The sequence below is a fragment of the Carlito syrichta genome, unplaced genomic scaffold (assembly GCF_000164805.1).
Source record: "Carlito syrichta isolate Samal-C Ts95f unplaced genomic scaffold, Tarsius_syrichta-2.0.1 Scaffold305258, whole genome shotgun sequence".
Taxonomy (NCBI): Eukaryota; Metazoa; Chordata; class Mammalia; order Primates; family Tarsiidae; genus Carlito; species Carlito syrichta.
Window position 1 is genome coordinate 427,902 of NW_007249354.1, and position 24,336 is coordinate 452,237.

Genomic DNA, 24,336 nt, shown 5'->3' on the forward strand with positions numbered 1-24,336 from the left:
TACCTCAAAATAGTAAGAGCCATATATCACAAACCCACAGTCAACATCACACTGAATGAAGAAAAGTTGAAAGTATTCCCCTAAGAACTGGAACAAGACAAAGATGTCTACTGTCACCACTCCTATTCAACATAATAGTGGATGTCCTAGCCAGAGCAATCAGGCAAGAGAAAAATAAAAGGCATCTAAAATTGGAAAAGAAGAAGTTAAATTATTTATATTTGCTGACGATGTGATTGTAGACCTTGAAAACTCCAAAAGATTTCTAGACTTGATAAATGACTTCAGTAAAGTTTCAGGATACAAAAACTGGTGCACAAAAATTAGTAGCATTTCTATACAACAATAGCATAGAAGCTGAGAACCAAATCAAGAACTCAGTCACATTTACAATAGCACCACACACACACACACACACACACACACACACACACACACACAATAAAATACATAGAAATATACTTAACAAAGGTGGTGAAAGATCTATAAGGAGAAAACTACAAAACATTGGTGAAAAAAATCATAGACAACATAAATAGAAAACAAAAATCCCATGTTCATAGATTCGGAGAATCAATATTGTAGAAATGACTATACTGCTCAAAGCGATTTACAGATTCAATAAAATTTCTATCAAATTACCAGTGAAATTAATTACCTATAAAAGTATTTTTTCACAGAATTAGAAAAAGACAACTCATAAATTCATATGGACTCATGAAAGAGCTCAAGGCTATATGAACTACAAGGCTATAATGAAGAAAAGCAGTATGATACTGGTATAGAAATAGACACATAGATCAACGGCACAAAATAGAGAATCCAGATATAAAGCCAATCACTTACAACCAACTGATCTTCAATGAGGTCAACAAAAATTAAACAAAATTAAAAATCAAACCTTATTCAATTAATGGTGCTAATACACTGGATAGCCATATACAGAAGAATGAAACTGGATCTCTATCTCTCACCATATACAACCCCCCCAAAAACCTCAAGTTATATTAAAGACCTAAATATAAGACCTAAAATTATAAAAATAAAACCTAGGCTAAAATCTTCTGGACATCAACTTGGGCAAAAAAATTATTATGAAAACCCCTAAAGCAGAAACAACAAAAACAAAAGTAGACAAAGGGAATTAATTAAACTAAAAAGTATGTAGAAAACAAAATAAATAATCAGTAGAGTCCACAGGCAATCTATATAATGGAAGAAAAATGTTTGCAAATTTCTTCTTCAATAAATAACTAATATTCAGAATCTACCAGAAACTTCACAATTGGAAAAGAAAAAAAATAACCCCTATTAAAAAGTGAGCAAAAGATACAAACAGACATTTCTCAAAAACAAAAACACAAAACAAAAAACACATGTGTCCAACAAATACATGAAAAATTGTTCTACCTCATTAATCATCAGATAAATGCAAATTAAAACCACACTGATATCCTTTTACACCAGTTAGAATGGTTATTATTAAAAAGTAAAAAAAATGTCCACTGCTGATGTGGATGCTGAGAAAAAATAATGCATATACACGGTTTATGAGGATGCAAATTAATTCAATTAATATTGTTGAAAAGCAATATGGTGATATCTCACAGAACTACTATTCAACCTAGCAGTCTGACTACTGAGTATCTACTTGATGTAAAAGAAAACATTATATAAAAATGACATGAGCACTGTGTGTTTATTGCAGCACAATAAAAAAAGCCATAGAATCAATCTAAGTTTCCATCAGCGGTTGACTTGATAAAGAAAATGTGGCATATATACCCCATGGACTAGTATGCAGTCATAAAGAGAATGAAGTCATGTCCTTCAAAGCAACATAGATAGAACTAGAGGCCATTATCTTAAGTGAACTAACACAGAAACAGAAAATCAAATACTGTGTGTTCTTACTTATAATTGGGAGCTAAACTATGGTACACACAAATATAAAGATAGAAACAACATACATGGGAGACTCCAAATGTGGAAAGAATGGAAGGGGACTGAGGATTGAAAACTTACCAACTTGATACAATGTTCATCATTTAGGTGATGGGTACATTAGAACACCAATCTCCATTGGTGCACAATATATCCATGTAACAAACTTGTACATGCACTCCTCTCCCTCCTGAATCTCAAATATATAAAAAAAGAACAAGTTCCTAAGACTGTAATTTGTATTAATGTATCTTTTAAAAATATTATGATAGAATCTTATTTGTAATGAAGTGTTCTAAAGTAGTTATATTTTTCTTATTTTGTATTATGAGAATTACTTATATATTCAATCTTAATATTATAGCTTCATTGCCTAATAGGAAAAAGAATCTCCAGGATTCAAATTATTCTGAGAGAGAATTAAAAATTTTCTTCTGTTTTAAATTTTGAAAAAAATAAAATTATCTTTAATAACATAAAATTCAATTTGCTTCTAGCTCAGCTTGCAAATCACAGTTACTGCTACATAACTTAAAGCTACTGATTATGCTTCTATTTTCCTTGCTTGTAAAATGATAAACTCCAATGCTATAGTTATAATTATTTATTAATAAAACAGATGAGTGATAATAAGATCATAAGAAATGTAAGTTAAATTATTAATTTAAAAAAGAAAAACTAATAAAAGTTCCAAGGGACATACTCCATATTTTAAAAATTACTGGCAAGATATAAACCCAGAAGCAGATTACCACCTAATATTTAGCGTGCCCAGTCATATGGTAATAAATTTCTTGTCATTACAAATACATTTATTTGGCAGTTGTTCTCACTCATAAATTAATAGGTCTTTAAAAAAAATCTCATAACAAAGTGCAAATAAGCTTTAAAACCCATAAAAATATCTTTTGACATTTATTGTCAAAAAGTAACTTGAAGATGTTGGTACATATTGATAGCCTGCTTGGTGACATTTGGAGATTTTATTCATAATTCTCTCACAGAATATAAAAATTTATAGAGAAAGGCTTGGCTGGAATACTCTTGTAGACAGGCAAACAATGGTTTAATTGCCTGTGAGCTAACTGGAAAACTCTGAGATTTATCTTGCAAGAAGCCAAAAGGAAGTAAGTACTATTTTATACCTGGAAATTTTCTGCTAGCTATTACTCTTTGAATCCATCCAAGTTCTTTTTGATATAGCTCAATTTTCTATAGTGGTGATTTTATTACCTTTTACAAATCTGGTTTATTCAGTACTATTATTTTAAGTTTGAATTATGTATTTTTAAAAGTGCTTGCTCATGTTACTTCATATTATTGGAATTTTTAAAATGTATTTTTATTATAAATGGTATAACTCAGTAAATTTTCAAAATTATTGTATTTTGAGATACTAGTTCAGATCAGTAGACTCCTTTTTGATTAGATTATATTTCCATTTCTTCTTGTATGCATCATTGACAGAAGGTATTCTTGACAAACAGTTTACAGATCGGTTCCTTGAGTGAGGTGCAAGAAGGATATTTAGGGTCTTTCTTTGAATTTGAAAGATAAATACCCACACTTAGCACACATACACAGAGATTGATTGGGGGAGAGAATGAGAAAGAGAGAGAGATAATGAGAATGAGAATGAGAATGAGAATGAAAGTGACAGTCAAGTAACACTCTGGTTAAGAAAACACCTGAGCAATACCTAAGGCCTCAAGAGGTGGTGGCTATTACTGCTTTTAAATGAGTGCTGTAAACAAAGAAGAGTTCTCCTCATGCAAGCTATTTTTTCACTGGTACTTCAGAGATAATTAGTCCTACAAAATCCTTTCTGATACAAATGACCAACAAACCTTGTGCCTTTGTTATTCGTTGGTGTTCTGACCCACATGATCTCGATCTTCTCTAAAATTTATGCCCTTTAAAAATCTGAAGCAAATTGACAGGATTTGCTACCATGAATTATCTTTGTATATACTTTATTTCTATCCAGTTGATGGTCTGACTATATTTATTTTTATAGTTTGTACTACATGGTACTGCCAGTGGTTGATGGTGAGTTGCTTCTTCAAGTGGCTTGTTAATATAAATGTTGCACAAATGAAAATGAGGATACAACATACCAAAACCTCTGAGACACTGTCAAGGCAGTGCCAAGAGGAAAATTTGTAACATTGCAACTCCACATAAAAGCAGAAAGATCTCAAATTAGCAATCTAACATCTCATGTAAGATAATTTGACAGAAACAAACTAAAACTATAGATAGTGGGAGAAAAGAAATAATAAAAATAAGAGCAGATATAAATGCAAATGAGACCCCCCCCAAAAAAAAACCTATACAAAGAATCAACATGTAGAAAAGCTGATTCTTTGAATGGATAAACGAGATCAACAGACTGGTGGCCTGATTAACAAAAAGAAGGAGAGAGAAAGTCCAAGTAAATATACTCAAATGAAGAAGGCAGTAATACAGTTGACCCAGAAGTAATAGAAAGGATAGTCAGAGTTTACTAGAAACATCCATATACCTGTAAATTCAAAAATCAAGATGAAATGAGTAAATTCCTGTAATCACACAACCTCCCACAATTGGAAAAAGAAGAAATGGAAACCCTGAACAGACCAACAATGAGCTACAAAATTGAATCAGTTAAAAAAAAAAAGCAAAAAAAATTACCCACCATAAAGAGTCCAGGACCTGATGACTTCACAGCTGAATTCAACCAGATATATAAGGAAGAGCTAGTACCAAAACTACTAAATTTATTCCAAACAATTGCAAATGAGGGACTCCTCCCAATCTCATTCTATGAAACCATCATCCTAATACTAGTGAATGGCAAAGACACAAGTAAGAAAGAAAACCACAGGTCAATTTCACCGATGAAAATAGATGCAAAAATTCTCGCCATATTCTAGCAAATCACATCCAGCAATACATAAAACAAAAGTTATCCATCACAATCTGGTGGAATTTATTTCTGGAATACAAGGCAGTTTCAACGTATACAAATTGATAGAAGTAGCTCACCACTTAAGGAGAAGTTGAAACAAGGACCATAGGATTATTTCAATAGACACAACAAAAGCTTCAATAAAATCCAACCTCCTTTCATGATTAAAAAAACCCTCAACCACCATCATAGGAATATTCCTCAAAATAATCAGAGCCATCTACAACTCATAGCCAACATCATACTTAATAGGCAAAGCTGGATGCTTTCTCCTTAAGGATTGTAACAAGACAAGGAAGCCCATTCTCACCACTCCTATTTAACATAGTACTGGAAGTTTCAGCCAGATCAATCAGGCAACAGGAAGAAATAAAAAAATTTATATAGGTAAAGAGGAAATTAAATTATTTCTCTTTGCAGATGATATGATTCTATATGTAGAGAACCCAAAAGAATTCACCAAAACACCCCCAGCACTCATAAGTAACTTCAGTAAAATCTCAGGATACAAAATCAACATTCAAAAATCAGTGGTATTTCTATATACCAACACCATTCAAGCTGAAAACCAAATCAAGAACATAATCCCATTTACAATGGCCAAAACCAACCAACCAACCAACAAAAAACCCTTAAAACACATCTAATCAAAGAAGTAAAAACCTCCACAGTGAGAACTAGAAAACACTACTGAAAGAAATCAAAGATGACATAAACAAATGGAAAACGTTCCATGCTCATGGATTGCAAGAATCAAGTTGAGGGAAACTGCCAGGGGAGGGAAGGGCACACCTCATCAACAAGGGTGTCTGCATAATAAACATTTTGCATACCTAACCCTGAATTGTACCCCACATCTTTAAATTTTTTTTAAAAAAAGAACACACAGTTTCTATCACTCTGCTTGACAAAGTCGTCTTTGCACTTTGTAACATGACTTCAAAGAACAATCATTATACCCCCCGCCAAAAAGACCATACTACCTAAAGCAAACTGTAGATTCAATACAATCCCTATCAAATTGCTGACATCATTTTTTACAGATCTAGAAAAAAATACCACTTAAATTCATAGGGAACCTAAAAGGGGTAGAAAAGTCAAAGTAATCCTAAGCAAAAAGAACAAGGTTAGAGACGTCACATTACCATATTTCAAACTTTACAAGACAACGGTAACCAAAACAACGTGGTACTGGTCAGAATGGTACTGATACAAATAGAGACACACAGACCAATGGAATAGAATTGAGAATCTAGAAGTAAAACTGCTGGTATACAACTATCTCATATTAGACAATACTGATAAAAACAAACACTGGAGAAAGGACTCCCTATTTAGCAAATGGTGCAGGAAAAATTAGCTATCCGTATGCAGGAGAGTGATGATAGACCTCTTCCTCTCAACATATACAGAAATTAATCAAGATGGATTCACGACTTAAACATAATATCTAAAACTATAAAAATTCTAGAAGAAAGTATAAAAAACACTCTTCTGGACATTGGTCTAGATAATTAATTCATGACCAAGGCCTCAAAAGCAAAATCAGTGAAACACAAAATTGACAAGTTGGACCTAATCAAACACAAGAGCTTCTGCACTACAAAATAAACTACCGAGTTAACAGACAATGTAGAGAATAGGAGAAAATATCTAAAAATGATGCATACAGCAAAGGTCTAATATTCAGAATCTACAAAGAAAAATAATGAATCAACAGGAGAAAAATGAATAATCCCATTAAAAAGTGGGCAAAGGAAATGAACAGACACTTGTCAAAGGAAGACATACAAGTGGCCAAAAAAAATATGAAAAAAAGGTTCAACATCACTAATCATTAGAGAAATGCAAACCAAAACCACAATGAGATACCATCTCACACCAGTTAGGAAGACTTTCATTTAAAAGTAAAAAAAACCCCAAAAACACATGCTGGTGAGGATGCAGAGAAAAGGGAATGCTCCTACACTGTCAGTGGGAATGCAAGCTAGTTAAATCCCTGTGGAAGGCAGTTTAGAAATTTCTCAAAGAACTAAAAATTAACTTGCCACTTGACCCAGCAATTTCACTACCTGATATATACCCATTGGAGCACAAATCACTCTATCAAAAAGACATCTGCATGCACATGTTTATCGCAGCACCATCCACAATAGCAAAACCATGGAACCAATCTAGTTGCTCATCAATGGTGGTATAGGTAAGAAAAATGTGGTACGTATTCACCATGGAATACTACACAGTAATAAATAAGAACAAAATCATTTCCTTGCAGCAACATGGATAAAGCTAAAAACCATTATCTTGAGTGAATTACCACAGAAACAAAACTGAATACCGTATTTCTCCCCAATAAGCAGGAGCAAAACTGTGCACACACAAGCACAAGGTTAGGAGTAACAGACACTGGAGAAATATTAAAGAGGCAAGGGAGGGATGGGGTTAAGAATTGAAAACTACCCACTGGATATCATGCCCATCACCTGAGTGATGAGCTCAATAGAAGCCCAAGCCTCACGGTCACACATTATTTCTATGTAAAAAAATCTGCATATGTACTTCCTCAATCAAAATAGAATGAATGAGTGTGTGTGTGTGTGTGTGTGTGTGTGTGTGTGTGTGTGTGTGTGTGTGTGTGTGTGGTGTGTTGCAGATGTGGAAACTAAAGCCAGAGAAATTAGACTTGCATCAAACTGCTTAATCTGACTATTTTAGAATGATAACTAGTTTCACACCTACTTTGAAATCTACATTCAGTCTTTAAGTTAGCACCAAAGTGTCATGGTTTAGTAGAAATCACTAAGGCTTTTGAACAGGCAGAATTAAATCTACTTTTTAATTATGTGACAATAAGAATTTAATTAATCTTTATGAGCTTCAATTTCTTTATCTGCAAAACAATGATAGTAATAATCATTTTTCAGGTTTATTGTAGAGACTAATGCTAATATATGTAAAAGTTTTGACATAATTTTTTAGACATAACAGATTTTTATCACATAGCAGATTTTATATTACAAAAATGAATTAGAACTCTTAATTGGGAAAAAAAACTTCCCTAATCATTTTAAGCATAAAAAGAATATATTTAAAAACATTAAGTTCCTCACTGAATCAGAGAGGGCTAAAAAAGAAAGGTTGAAAGTTGCATGATTAGAGACAACCCAATTTACTTCACAGAACTCCTCCACTTGAGAACCTCACAGCTGTCACCTCTGAGGGCTAGAACTCTACCACTTCTCTGAAAACAAAATATCTCTGCTACCATCCCTACATAAATAAATTCATGTTTTTTAAGTCACTTAATTCCAAAACAAAATATCTTGCAGGTTCATTTCATTGGTGACTTTAAGTTACATGCTTCTGGCATAGTTGCAAGGTAGGCTAGGAAAGTAAGTTCTGGCTTCTTCCCTGAGGCCACAGACCCACACACAGTTGGGAAGTTCTGCAATCATTCATTAAGAATAGTAATTGCACAAATTGTACAAATTTGTAATAATACAAATGTCTATTACAGTTGGTGCCTGAAAAATTCAGAAATATGATGAGCAGAAAATACCAGGCATTGCCTACATCCTTGACCCTAGTAAGACAACCTAAATTAGCTGCTTCTTACTCATTATCTGTCTCATCCTACAATCAATGACTTGGAAGCCTGGTCCACCTTGTCAAGATCCTCCTAAGATTCCAGATCATATTAAATCTTTCTCAGAGATTTAATATGGATGCTACTGTAGGTCTGGTTGCACAACACAGAGCAAGAGGTAAATAAGTCTCATGGATAGTGAAAATTTAAATTAAAAAACAAAGTTTTTCAAGCTTAAGGAGTGGAGATAAGTTTATAAGTTGCTTCTTCCCAATTCATGCTCCTTTTACCTAGTTTTATTCCGGGTGTCTTGGAGAGGTGAATGTGCATGATCATGTGTTTGAGGGTAAGAGAATGAGACATAATTTTAAAATTAATGCAATACTTATGGTAAGAAAGAGAAGAGCAGAGATTCACCTTTCTTATAGAAATAGAATATAAACTTGAAGACTGATCTAACAAAGGACTACCAGATTTAGCAAATAAATGCAGAAGAAAGTCTGTTAGGTTTGAATTTTATGTTTATCTGAAATTCTAATTTAACCGGACATTCTGTATTTTACCTGGTGACCACAGTTCAAGAGCGTTTGGTGTGCCTTCTCTGTTTCCTATTGCATGCACACCTAAATTCCATTATTACTACCACTACCTTCCATTAAAAACATACAAATCTGGCATCACTGAAATAGCTATCCATCTTAATGTGATTATGTAAATGTAGATGCTTAATACTAATTTTCAGCAGACACAACTCTAGACCCAAGGGGATAATTCATTACTGGTGAGAAAGTCACATCTTTTGAAAGGAATATATTGGCAACATCTTTGGAAATTAGTCTCTTTCTGAATTCTGAGAAATTCTCTAATTCAGGACATTGGAAAGATGTCTGTCTTGTTTCATATAAAATATACTATAAATAATCTTCAAAAATAATTTGTAATTTCATTAACCTGTCATTTTAAAGATTATAAAGAACTTTAGTAGACTTTATTTCTTTTGGTCCTCATCATGATAGTATCATAACCATTTAAGTTGAGGAAAACTAGTTTAGAAAGGTTAGACTATTTGTTTAAGTAAATGATGAATCAATCCATGACTGAAACTAGCATCTAAATCATTAGACTTAGTAAAGATCACCCTCAACAGTGGGGCAGGGGTGTCATTCAATTCATTCAAAGATCATATAAAACAAAAAAGTGATAGAAGGTCAAATTATCTCTCTCTCTTTCTAAGCTAATACATCCATCTTCTGCTCTCAGACATCAGGGCTCTTGGTTTTTGAGCCTTCAGACACAGAGTAAGAATTATACTATTGACTCCTTTGGTTCTCCAGTCTTCAGAGTCAGACTGACTAACACCACTGGCTTTCTAGGTTCTTCGGTTTTCAAATGGCATATCACGAGACTTCTCAGTATCCATAATCATGTAAGCCAATTCTCATAGCATATCTCCTCATATATCTATATCTCTCTATATATTATATTGGTTTTGTTTCTCTGGAGAACTCTGACTGATACTCCTCCTTAACAGCAAGGAAATTACACAGATGGCTGAATACTGGAGGAAGTTTAGGGTTTAAGACAAATATAATGATGACAAGAAGAAAAAAAGTAACTGTGATTATTTTTTCCCCTTAATATTGCTCTTCTGGAAAACACACTATACAGTGTTTCTAGTCTTCTGTTTGTTGTCATAGGTACATGATTGATCTTTCCAAAATATGGCTCCTTTGAGTGAAGGATATTTTGACTAAAAGGTGATCACAAGTGTACTAATATCTATCTATCACATTAAAATTTGTTTGGCTGGCAAATGGTTAAAAGAAGGAAACTGAAAAGAGAAGGTACAGAAGACCAATATCTCTAAAATACATCTCAGCTGGGCTTGGTGGCTCAGCCTGTAATCCCGTGCCTTTGGGAGGCTGAGGTGAGTGAATTGCCTGAGCCCACGGGTTCGAGACCCACCTGGGCAGCAAGACCTCATCTCTACAATAAATCAAAAAAATCAGCCGGGCATGGTAGTGCATGCCTGTAATTCCAGCTACTCGGAAGGCTGAGGCGGAAGGATCGCCGGAGCCCAGCCGGTCGAGGCTGTGGTGGCCAGGAGCGGCCACTGCACTCCAGTCTGGGTGACAGAGTGAGACTCCAACTCAAAAAAAAAAAAAAATACATCTTAATTTTGTGAAAATAGCAAAAATAATCTGACATAATGTCACACTTCTTTTGATATTGTGTCCTTTATGCTCCTTTATGTAATGCTCTCATAAAAATGTTTCATAATTTATTAGACTAGTTAAAATTATTTTTAAATGTTTTTACTAAAATATTCCTATAAGGCTTTATTTGAAAACAAAAATTCAGATAAAAGAAAAGCATATACATTAATAAGTAAAAGATCCTCATCTTCTACTCTAACTCCCATAATAAACTCTGATTTGTGTCTTTCTAGATATCTTAATAAGTGAACAAATGAATAGAAAGATAACTAAAGACAAATACATGAATATATTTCAATATACGTATACATTTATACCAATAGATATCTATCTACTATTTATACAATTGATATCACATTATATATATTCTTTTGCAATGTTCTTCTTTCTTTCAATAATATGTATGTAAGATATTTTCATCTTAGTATAAGTATCTACCTTGTTCCATTTAATATCTGCACATATTCAATTGTATCATTATGTAATTGCCTGTATATCATAAATGTAATAAATTCTTTTTAAAAAATTTCACAAGAAATACATATAAACAGTAAAATTACAAACAATGTATAAAAGCAAAATATGAAGAACTAACATGCTTTCCAACTCCACCTATACCCACAGTTCCACTCTGTAGAGACAATCACTGCTAACCATTTATATTTTGTAGTGGGCTCAATTATAGTATTAAATAAAATACCTAATTCTTATCAAACTAGCATAGCCTAGGTTATGCTATAGTACAAAATCGCACCCAAATTTCAATGGTTTATAAAAACATAGGCTTATTTTTTACTCATTCTGCATGTTCTTTCAAGGTCAACAGAAAGGCGATGTCCATAGTCACTCAGGGACTTCTTCACAGGTTCTACAATTTTATGATTCCATTATTTTAACATCCACTATTTTACTACAAAGATAAGGGGTTTGCAGTGGAAGGGAGAGAGAGCAGAGAGAATCGCTCATTGTGTCTTAAATGCATCCACCCAGCATTGACACATGCTACTCCTGTTTACATATCATTTGCCATGATAACTTGAAGGAGGCATGGGCAACACAGTATTCTGCGTGATGAAGAATAAGAGGAGAGTGCAGATAAATTGACGAGCAATGATGATGTCTATTGTAACTTTATGCCTTAGTTTATTTTCTTTCACAAACTTCAATTAACTCTGTGCTATGAAAATTAAGAAAATTAACAAACACCTTTTTCCATCTGTTTTCACCTTAATTTTTATTAGTCATATTATTATTTTTGCATTATTAAATACAATATTACTTATATTGATCTATAAATTTAATTGTTTCATATACTTTATTTTAATAGACAAATTCTAAAATTTAAATCCAATTATTTATATAAGATTATATGATATCATATACTATAGAAACAAGTAATGGGTTGGACATGTTCACCAGAGATAAATATTTAATAATAATATTAAAAATTTTTCATTGGAAGGAGAATGTTTGTTACATCAAAGTATAGCTTATATTGTTTATTTTTATTATGAAAATGTTACAATATTAGGAAACATAGAAATGATCATATAATAAACTATGACCCACCCACTCTATTCCCATGAATTATTTTAAATTAAATCTTAACCATGATGGCATTTTAGCCATATGTAATTCAGGTTATATCTCTAAAGGATACTCTCAATTTGTTTTTCTGAACACAAATCTACTAATCAAAATCAAAATTAATATCATTTCTTTCTTTTTTTTCCTTTTGAGCTGTAGTCTTACTCTGTCACCCAGGCTGGAGTGTAATGTAGTAACATGCTCATGGCCACGGCAGCCTCGACCTTTGCTGGGCTCAGGTGATCCTTCCTCCTCAGCCTTCCATACAGCATCTGGAAATACAGGCTTGAGCTACCACGTCTGGCTTATTTTTTGATTTATGGTAGAGAAGAGATCTCACCAAGTTGCCCAGGCTGGTCTTGAAACCCTGAGCTCAGGCAATGCTCTTGCCTCTGTCTCCCAAAGTGCTGGGATTTCAGACTTGAACCACTGCGCCCGGTCTCATTTCTAAATATTATCAAAAACCCAGGCAGTATTTGTATTAGTTTCTTGGGACTGCCATAACCAAGCAACACAAACTATGTAGCTTAAACAATGAATTTATTGTCTCATAGCTCTGGAGACAAAAGGTGTAAATTCAAGGTATTGGCAGCGTCATACTCCCTCTGAAGGCACTAGGAAAGGATTTGTACCAGACCTCTCTAGATTCCAGTAGTCCCTTGGCTTGTCACAGCTTAACTCTAATTTTTACATGGTATTCTCTTTGTGTGTGTATCTATGTCCAAATATCCCTTCCCCTTTTAAAAAAAATTATTTATTTATTTATTTATTGAGTTGGAGTCTCACTCTGTTACCCAGGCTACAGTGCAATGGCATGCTCCTGGCCACGACAGCCTTGACCTGCTGGGCTCAGGTGATCCTTCAGTCTCAGCCTTCCAAGTAACTGGAACTTCAAGCATGTGCCACGAAGCCTGGCTAATTTATTGATTTGTTGTAAAGATAGGTATCCCAAGTTGCCCAGACTTGGCCTCCCAAAGTTCTTGGATTATAGGCGTGAGCCACCACACCTGGCCAATTTCCTTATTTTTAATAAGAACACAGCCATATTGTTTTAGAGTTTTCCCTAATGTCCTCATCTTAACTAGATTGTCTGCAAAGATCTTATTTACCAATAAGGTCACATTCACAGATACAGGCAGTTGGGGCTTAAACAACTTTTTGTAATTTATATTTATCAATTTGGCTTATTTTTAATTTTAATTTTTTATTTTTTTGAGTTGGAATCTTACTCCATTGCCCAGACTGGAGTGCAATGGCACACTCGTAGCCACCCCAGCGTCGACCTGCTGAGCTCTGGTGATCCTTCTGCCTCAGCCTTTCAAGTAGCCAGAGCTACAGGTGTGTGTTACCATTCCTGGCTAATTTTTTATTTTATTTTATTTTATTGTAAAGACTAGGTCTCGCCAAGTTGCCCAGGCTGGTCTCAAACCAGCGGGCTCAGGCAATTCGCTCACCTTGGCCTCCCAAAGTGCTGGGATTTCAGGCTTAACCACCGAGCCCAGCCTGTATTTTTTTTTTTAATGTTTGATTTATTTGAACCATAAGCTCAACAAAGTCCACACACTTTATTTTTCATGTGTCTCTAAAAATCAGTGGAATTTCTCTTTTTATTTTGTTTTCCAGAGTTTATTTTCTGAAGAAACTACATTGCTTGTTCTATAGCACTCCTATATTTGTAGATTTTGATGATCATATTTACTTAATATTATTCACCATGCTGTTCCACATGTTCAAATTCCTGTAAAAGTGTAATTTGATCATAAGGCTTAATTAGTTTGGGTTTTGGCAAAACTATATGTGGTGCTATGAACTTCCACTGGTCCCCATCAGGAGGCATATTGAGTCTAGTTTCTTCTAATTTCGCAGTGTTAAGATTGATCAGTGAATTTGTGTTACCAGCTCTATCCATTCACTATGATGTTTTCTAGCACCTTTTAACTTAATTTTAGTAACTATTGCTTATTACTGCTAGATGCATTATTTTAAACTTAAATAAAAACATCCATCCAGTGTTTTACTTTCTATTTTTTATTTTATTTTATTTTATTTTATTTTTTGAGATAGAGTTTCACTCTGTTGTCCAGGGTGGAGTGCAGTGGCAAACCTTTTACCTCAGCTTCCTAAATAGCTGGGACTACAGGTACATGCCACCACACTCAGCTAAGTTTTTGATTTTTGTAGAGATGAGGTCTCATTATGTTGCCCAGGCTGGTCTCAAACTCCTGGATTCAAGCAATCTTCCCACTTCAGTTTTCCAAAGTTCTGGGATTACAAGTATGAGCCACCGTGCCCAATTTATTTTTAGTTAATACTTAACTGCTACTATTTATTGCATTATGAATGATTGTACTTATTACATTCTTTTAATATTTTCTTATTAAAACTTTTTGGGTAATTGGTTTTCTCTATGATGAGAAAAGTATCAAAGTTCCAAGTCCTTGAGTTTCTAAAAGTTCTTTATTCTGGCTTCAGAATTGATTGATAATTTGTCTGGGTTTGGGTTTCTAGCAAGCCTTCTCTCCCTCTGGTGGTAGATATGGTACCCAATGGATGGTTGTATGCCCTTTATTCCCACTCCTACCCTCTCTCCATTGACAGTGCCCAGAAGCAGTTGTTCCTGCCTTTGTGCTCTCATATCCAATGTTTAGGGCACACTTATGAGTGAGAACATGTAATATTCAGATTTTTGTTTCTGTGATAGTTCACTTAGAATGACAGTTTTCAGTTACATCCATGTTACTGCAGTTGTTACATTGCTTTTTTCATTTCTAATTATATTTCTTCAAATTTTCTTTCTCCTTCTTCTTTTTTTATAATCTGTTCAGGGATCTGTCAATCTTATTTATCCTTTTAAAGAACCAGCATTTTGTCTTGTTGATCCTTTATATGATTTTTTGGTCTCTATTTCATTTAACTGTGACTTTATTTTAAGGATTTCCTTTTTCTTACTAATTCTGGGATTGGATTTCTCTTGTCTTTCCAGCTCCCTTTGGTGTGACATTGAGATCCCTCTCTTTTCTTGACATGTAAGTGCAATGTTACAAACTTCCTCTCAGCACTATTTTCATATCCCAGTATCTGGGTGTGTTGTATCTTTGTTTTCATTTGTTTCTAGGAATCTTTTTATTTTTGCCTTGATTTCTGTGTTAACTCAAAAGTCATTTAGAAGCATGTAGTTTAATTTCCATGTATTTGTGTGTTTTGGAGGTTCCGGTTGGTGATATTTATTTGTATTTCACTGTGGTCTGAGAAGATGTTTGGTATGATTTTGACTTTTTGAAATTTGTTTACACTTGATTTGTGTTCAAGTATGTGGTCAATATTAAAGTATGTTTCATGTGTTGATGAGCTAAATGTACATTCTGTGGTAGTTGGATAAAGTGTTCTGTTAAGTTCAATTGGTTGAGTGCTGACTTAAGGTTTCAGATTTCCTTGTTAGTTTTTTGCCTAGTTGATCTTTCTAAGGTTGTCAGGAGGGTATTAAATTATCTGAAAATAATTGCATGACTGTCTATGTCCTATCTTGGTTTAATTAGCAATTGTTTTATAAATCTGGGTGCTCCTATGTTGGGTGTGTATATGTTCAAGATATATTTCTTGCTGATGGATTGACCCTTTTGTCACCATGTAGCATCCTAAAATTGTCCTTTTTAACTTTTATTGGTTTAAAGTCTGTTTTGGCTTATATAAAAGTAGCTACTCCTGTTCTTTTTTTTCCATTTGCCTGGACGATCTTTCTTCGGCCCTTTATCTTGATTCAGTGGGCATCATTTGCAGTGAGATGGGTTTTCTAAAGGAAGCAGAAGGAAGGATCATGCTTCTTTATCAAGTTTGCCACTCTATGTCTTTTGAGTGGTGTGTTCAGTCTGTTCACATTTAAGTTAATTATTGATACACAGGAGTTTGTTCCTGTCATATTACTATTAAGAGGTGGCTAAGCTTTTTAGGTTTTGTGATTGATTTGCATGATTTGTAAACTCTTTGCTTGCCTGTGCTTTTGTGGTGGGTATTAGTCTTCTTAAACAGTATTTTGCCCAGGAGTTATACTTGAGTGGGTAGGGTATTTAAATGGGTTCCTGAATAGAGAAGAGAAAAGCAGAAGAGTAATTTCAACATTTGTTAAAGTAAGAAGTATACTTTTTTCTGTTTATTCATCGATACACATATTTACACAAATGTTGATACATACATGTAATATTGATACATAATTATTGTACATATTTATAAGGTACATGTGATATTTTAATAAATGAATACAATTTGTAATGATCAAATCAGGGTATATAAGATATCCATCACCTCAAGTATTTATTAAATTTGTTTGTATTGGGAACTTTTGAAATCTTCTTTTCTACCAATTTTAACATATACAACAAATTATTGTTAACTGTAGTCATCTTACTGTGCTATCAAGCACTGGAATTTGTTCCTTCAGTCTAACTGTGTATATGTACCCATTAACCTCTCTTTATCCCCACTGGCCACTTTTCCCAGCCTCTGGTAACCATCATTCTACACTCTACCTCCATGAGATCAACATTTTTAGTTCCTTCATATGAACAGGAACATGTGATATATGCCTCTTTGTGCCTGGCCTATTTCACTTAACATAATGACTTCCAGTTTCATCCATGTTGCTACAAATGACAGGATATTATTTTTTTATGGCTGAATAATGTTTCATTGTGTGTATATGCTACATTTTCTTTATCCATTCATTCACTGATGTACACAGGTTGATTACATATTTTGACTACTGTGAATAGTTTTGCAGTAGACATGGGGGTGCAGATATCCCTTTGATATATTTTTCTTTTCTTTAGATAAATATCTAGTAGTAGCATTTCTGGATCATATAGTAGTTCTACTTTTAGGGTTTTTTTGAGAAATTTTCATACAGTTTTTCATAATTGCATTAATTTACATCCCCATCCACACTGCATACTTCTTTTTCCTCTGCAACCTCTTCAACTTTTTTCCTTTTTTTTTTCTTTTGATATTAGCCATTATAATTCCTTTTTTAGTTAACTTTTTGTTTTATGCCAATTGCGGTAAGATACTAGCTCATTGTGACATTGATTTGCATTTCCCTGATGATTAATGATGTTGAGCACTTTTTCATATACCCGTTGGTCATTTGTGTATCTTCTTTTGAGAAATTTTTATTTAGGTTCTTTGCCCACTTTTTAATGAAATTATTTGTCTTTCTGTTGTTGAGTTGAGTTCCTTGTATATTCTGGATATTAATACTTTGTCAGATGAATCGTTTGTGAATATTTTCTCCCATTCTACACGTTGTCTCTTCACTTTGCTGTTTTTTTGTTCTTTATTTTTCATTTTGCCGTGCAGAACATTTTTACTTTAACATAGTTTTATCTGTCTAATTTTTGTTATTGTTGTCTATGTGTTTGAAGCCTTAGCCATAGAATGTTTGCTTAGACTGATGTTCTGAAATGTTTTTGCTGTTTTCTTCCAGTCATTGTATAGTTTCAGTTCTTACATTTCACTCTTTAATTCATTTTCAGTTTTTGAAAAATATATGATGAGTAATAAAAGTCTAATTTTCCTCTGCATATGTATATTCAACTTTTCCAGCACCATTTATTAAAGAGGATGTTCTTTCCCAATGTCTGTTTTTGATACCATTGTCAAAAAGTCAGTTAATTTTGTCAAAAATCAGCTGTAAATATGTGGATATATTTCTGGATGCTCTATTCTGTTCAAATAGTTTACTTATATTGTTTTATACCAATATCTTGCTCTGGGTACTATAGCTTTGCAGTATATTTTGAAGTCAAGGAATGTGATACCCCCAGTTTTATTCTTCTTGCTCAGTATTGCTTTGGCTATTCTGGACCTTTTGTGATTCCATACAAATGCTAGTATTATTTCTTTTTCTATTTCTTTGAAGAATGTCATTGGTGTTTTGATAAGGATTGCATTAAATCTATAGAGTATATTAGGTAGTATTGTCATTTTAACAATATTAATTTTCTGATCCATGTGCATGAGATGTCTCTATTTGTGTCTTCTTCAATTTCTTTCATCAGTGTTTTGTAGTTTTTGGTGTTGAGGTCTTTCACTTATTTTAGTTAAATTCATTCCTAGGTATTTTTCTTTTCCCAGCTTTTGTAAATGGGACTACCTTCTTCATTTCATTTCTTTTTTTGTTTGTTTGTTTGTTTTTGTTGTTTTTTTGTTTAGTTTTTTGGTTTTTTTTTTTTTTTTTTTTGAGTTGAAGTCTCACTCTGTCACCCAGACTGGAGTGCAGTGGCCACTCCCGGCCACCGCAGCTTCGACCTGCTGGGCTCCGGTGATCCTTCCACCTCAGCCTTCCGAGTAGTCGGAATTACAGGCATGCACTACCACGTCTGGCTGATTTTTTTTTTTTGATTTATTTAGAGATGAGGTCTTGCTGCCCAGGTAGGTCTTGAACCCGTGGGCTCAGGCAATCCACTCACCTCAGCCTCCCAAAGGCGCAGGATTACAGGCTGAGCCACCGAACCCAGTTTTCTTGATTTCTTATTCAGTTAGAAAAGTGCTTTACTCTTGGTTGAAGCACTTGGAGTATTACACTTCTGGGCATAGTTGTTGTTCCTGCTTTGTTTTTCATTTGTTTATTAATTTTTCCCTTCTATAAGATCTTAAAATCATATCTTAATTTTTGCCATGTAAATTTTATTTTATTAGTTTGATCAGTGTGATCTAATTCTGATAATTTTGAATATAGATTCTGTCATCTTCCTTTTTAGTTATCTTTTTGTTTTATGCCATGTGACATTGTGTAGCTTACCATCTATAAAACCTAACAGTTAAGAACAATGACTTTTTGATCACGCAGATTGGCATAAATAGCTGTGTTACTTGGAAAAGTAACTTAAACTAAGTTCTAATGTTTTTCTTTTTAAAATAGGGTGTTATAAGGATGGAGATAAGAAATTTAAAGGGCTCATTACAATGCCTAACATATTGCAATACTTTTTAGTTGGTTAATATTAGTAGTGTTATTATCATCATAATTAAGTGTTGAACGGATTGGAGTCAGGCATCTTAAAGGTTATTTTCTAGTAATAATGCATAGCCTACTCAAATAGTAGCCTTAGGTTAATGACATAGCCCACATCCCTATTACAATATTCCTCTGATTGCTATGGGACAGGCAAAGACAAAACCTATTAGGGATAATATGATTCTCTATTATCATGTTTGCTCTGAATGGCTAACTGAAGCAGTTATTATCAAATCCTGACTCATATATGACTTAAAAAAGTATAACATAAAATATTGGCCTGATAACTGTACTACATTAGGGATAAAATACAGTCTATTGCTTGAGATAATGCTTTTTTTAAAAACTGTAATCCTACTTTTTATTAAAGTAACAGCTTTTTCAAAGGCAGGAAAGGTAAACAAAACTTGATCATGCTACCCCAGATCAAATGAGATAGCTATGATAGCAATAAAAAGTGTGAGTTCTGGAGTCCTATAGGTTGAAAGTTACAGTAGTGCCACATTTGGATATATGACTGGTAATAAGAAAATTCTGGGAACTCAACACTATGTCATTCCTCAGGTCTTGAGGTCCCTAGGCTGTATACCCTTTTCTTTCCACCTTTCAAAGTCTTTCTATGCTTGTTAGCTGTGTTGTTTCTAGTTGTTTTTTTTTTATCACTGAAAAATGGAAGACCACAGATGAATTGGACTATTCACCTCGCAAAACCTGAAGAGCTTCTATTTAAAATATAAATCAAATAAATCATTCCTTTGCTGTAAATCAGCCAAGAATTAGAACAAAATTCATAATCATCATAATAGCCTATAAAGCATAATGTGGCCTTCAAAGATCTTCACAATTTTGTTGATTTATTTGTCTTTATGGCTTGAATTGCTGTCATTATATTATATGTTTAGTATCTTTCCCCTTCACTACAATTCAACTTCATGAAGGTAAAGACTGCTTGTTATGTACATAGCTATTTATGCTCAGAGAAGCTTGAATATAATTGGCAATAATAACAATGTTTAATTGACTGAATAAATAAGTTTACTTTTTTTCTGAGAAGCTATCAGAAAAATGGTGATCTAGTTACTATTGGCTAAAATGCCTTATTGTATTTTGAGATATGATACTTAGTAATCAAAACTTTCTTCTACTCTGTCTTTAACTCTTGGTATATTGTGGAAGAAACAGTGCTCACTGACCAAATCTGAAATATTGTCAGTAAGATTTTTATCTTTCATTTCTCTTATGAAAAATAATATTAACATTTTCTTAATAAAACTTCCCCATATGTAGGGAGTTTAAAGGTAGTTTTATTTCCTTTTATGATCTTCCAATGGTATATGATCACATACATTACTTAATTTTTGCATAAATTCTTATACATAGTTGCACACCATTATAGCAGCAATCATTTTTTTCTCCTCTTGTTATATTTTCTATTTACAGTCAGTCTTGTTTGATAGTTCTGAAATATTCTGTATATTCAAGTGAAATATAAATAATAACCTAGAAGGAATAGACAAATAGGTAAATCTTAATTCTGTGTCAATATCATTCCAAAAGTAGCAGTTTCCAGCAGAAAGAAGAAATATAATCATCAGAAGTATTCATTTTATAATTACCTGCATACTACACATAGCTGGTCTTTCAGAGTTATTGTATTGTCACTATTTATTATAATATTTTAAAGTAGGTATTTCCTGTGTTGTTGATTCTTTTGAGATGGATATAATCAGGTGGCAATAATAAATGAACTTTAGTACAGAATAAAAATAGAAGCATTAGGCTAGCATTTATGGTTTAACTATATACTAGAACATTCCTGCAATCATAACCTCTATCTTATGTCACTTGATGACATAAAAAATGGACCTTGTCTTATATAGATTTAACTTACTGGTTCTATAAGACAGATGCTCTTGCATTCTGTAAAACCAGAAAGTTCACATTTAAGGTTTGTGTTAAGTGAAAAAAGTCTAAACTACAAAAAAAAATCTGTAGTTTTACTCAAAATAAAGAAGTTACAGAGGTGTAAAAGTTTTCTAATGATCACTTTTTAGTTGTTTTCATGTAGCTATTATCTCATTCCATAGCTGCCTATGCATTTTAATGTAGGAACAAAGTCTCTACTATTTTCTTTCCAAATTGCTCTACAGGAGTTCACTAATAGTTTATCCCATAATGACTTTAAACAGCCTAGAGAAGTTTGGTTTGGAAGTTTGGAATGAATAATATCTCTTTATTTGTTTAAGTGCTTGAGATATCATAAGAAATTGAAAGAAAACAATTTAGCCACAGATGCTTTAAACTTCAGATATAGGAAGAACAACTGGTGAACTTGATAGATTACCTTTAAGTCTGCAAGCTCCTGAAGGCATTCTTGAAGTAAAAATAAAAGATAATTTGAATGCTGTCTAACACCCCTTTCTAAAACAATAGGCTCAAGGCATTAAAAAAAAAATTGGCATAAATGCAGTGATGACTAGAATATCACATATTAAAGATTTTTGTAAAGCTAATCTTATATGTTTAACATATGAGAAACCATTAGAAAGGTGGTATGAATTACAACACAGACAAACATAGAGAAAACATTCATATGTTTCCTTCAAATAAAATCCAGGTTTAATCTGCATTAGTTATGTACTTTTTCGTTTTCAGAAACTTAGGCTGAAACACATACTTCCATAAGAACCACTAAACCAATGCCTTTATTTCTTGTAATATGACAAGATAGCAGAAAAAAGTCATATTTTAAAAATCTATAAATTTGAAACTCAACATAATGAGCCTGAACAGATAAAATAGGAAACATAAACATATCATAATATATTTAAAGTTATGTTTCACAACTTGCCTCAATTATGTATACAAACAATTCATTTTTTAAATTTTTTAAAATAACAGTTCAATAAGATAGCATTTCATATAGTTTCACTCAAAATATGATGAAACTATTATAAGGGTTTTTTAAAAATTTCTATTTAACTTTCAAAAGAATCAAAACATTGTTTACTAACTAATAATGAAATAACTTTGTTTCAGTTATATTTTTATATAAGTCCACTTTATAGAATTTGTATATACACAAATAACAAAAATACCGAAAGGTAATACACAAAATATTATCAGCTTACCTGTAAGGTACTCTCTGCTGTGTCCTTAGACCTCACCCTCAGAATTAAAAGATCTTTTCCCTGGTGCTGCCAGTGTTGTCAGTTGCCAGTATTTTTCAGAATTTGCTTTTGGCTTAGACAACTATCTCCTCCAAGATTATACTTACTTTCCAGGGAAGACTGCATCCAATAATGAATGAGGAGTTATAAAGAACTGATTTCCCCTTACCAGCTTAAAACACTTCTGATGAGCCATCCAAGTTTTACAGTTCCCCATGGCATCACTTGAAGCCTTTGTTGTGATTTCACCGCAGCCCAATTATTTCTCTTCCTAATCATATTTCCTCCTCTTTTCCTCTTGAGTACTAATCTGAGAACACTCCCTCATAAATTTATCTATATTAATTTTCTCAGAGTCTGCTCCCCAAGGAACCTAATTAACAACATATGCTATTATAACTGGTCTGAGGAAGCAAATACTAAGATGAAATCCTGGAGCTGAACTAGCTCCTGACTAGAACAAGTGCAGATAAACTTTATTAAAAAGTCATAGATGGCAAATATGAATTTGCAGGTTATATGATCACTATAATAAATTCTCAGCTCTGCCAGTGTACCATGAAAGCAGTCAGAGATGATATATAAATTAATAACAATGGCTAATTAATTTTACTTTATCAAAACACAACCAGTCCATGAGTCATACTTTGCTGGCCCCTGAGATAGATGAATGAATAACAAATTACAATTGTATGGGGGTGAGGGCAAAAAAACCCACAGAATTTATTTATTTAAAAAAATGTATATTTATTCATATATGTTTAAACTTCAGTTACCTTCAGAGTACTTTCTGTTTAAACTTCAGTTACCTTCAGAGTACTTCCTGTATGATGCAATTCATCTATAGGGATGTTTTTCCACTGCTCAGAACAGTGGAACAACTAAAACCAACCAGAAATGAACTGAAATAACATTATAAGATCTCTACAAAACAGTCAAAGGTCTGTAGTAACCAAATCACTATCCAGTCAAGAAAAGCCACATTCAAAATGGTAGGAAATTTTATTATTTTTTTAAATTTGTCCTTGTCTCATCATGCTGTATATTCTTGTCTTTGTCTCACTGTATTCTGGAACTGGAGAAGACAGCAACATAGTTCCAAATCTCTTCCCAAGAGCCACAGAAAGCTAGCAAACCTTATTTGTAACATTCTAACTTTTCCAGTTGCTATCTAAAGGACTGGTTTCTGTCTTGCTCTATTCAGATCTCAGGCAGGAAAAAGCAGTGGCTACAGATCTTATAACCTGGAGGAAGACTATAGACCTGCAGACACCAGGGGCAAAAGCTTATAGGTGGAGACATACAAGAGTTCATATAAGGTCCCCAGGAGAAGTTAAGTGAAATTCTTAGAAAGTTAAGGAAACTCAGAACAGAGAAAGCCATATAGGGCCCAGGAAAGATAAAAACTGAGGGTTAAAAAAAACAACAATTTTCAAGGATTAAGATCATCAATCTAGTCCCTAGGTTCATAGAATGCCCAGATAATCATTGAAGGGCTACTTCAGTACAAAGCCAGTCTGCAAAGAATGGAAGTTGTGTTATTTAAGTGCCCAATTTTCAACAAAAATTCAAAAAGCATACAAAGAAACAAGAAAACATGAAAGAGAATAAATTGACAGAAATAATCTTTGAGAAGCACAGGTAACTAACATATTATACAACGACTTTAAAACAGTTGTCTTAAGCCGGGCTCGGTGGCTCAGCCTATAATCCCGCGCCTTTGGGAGGCTGAGGTGAGTGGATTGCCTGAGCCTGCGGGTTAGAGACCCGCCTGGGCAGCGAGACCTCATCTCTACAATAAAACAAAAAATCAGCCGGGCGTAGTAGCGCATGCCTGTAATTCCGGCTACTCGGAAGGCTGAGGCGGAAGGATC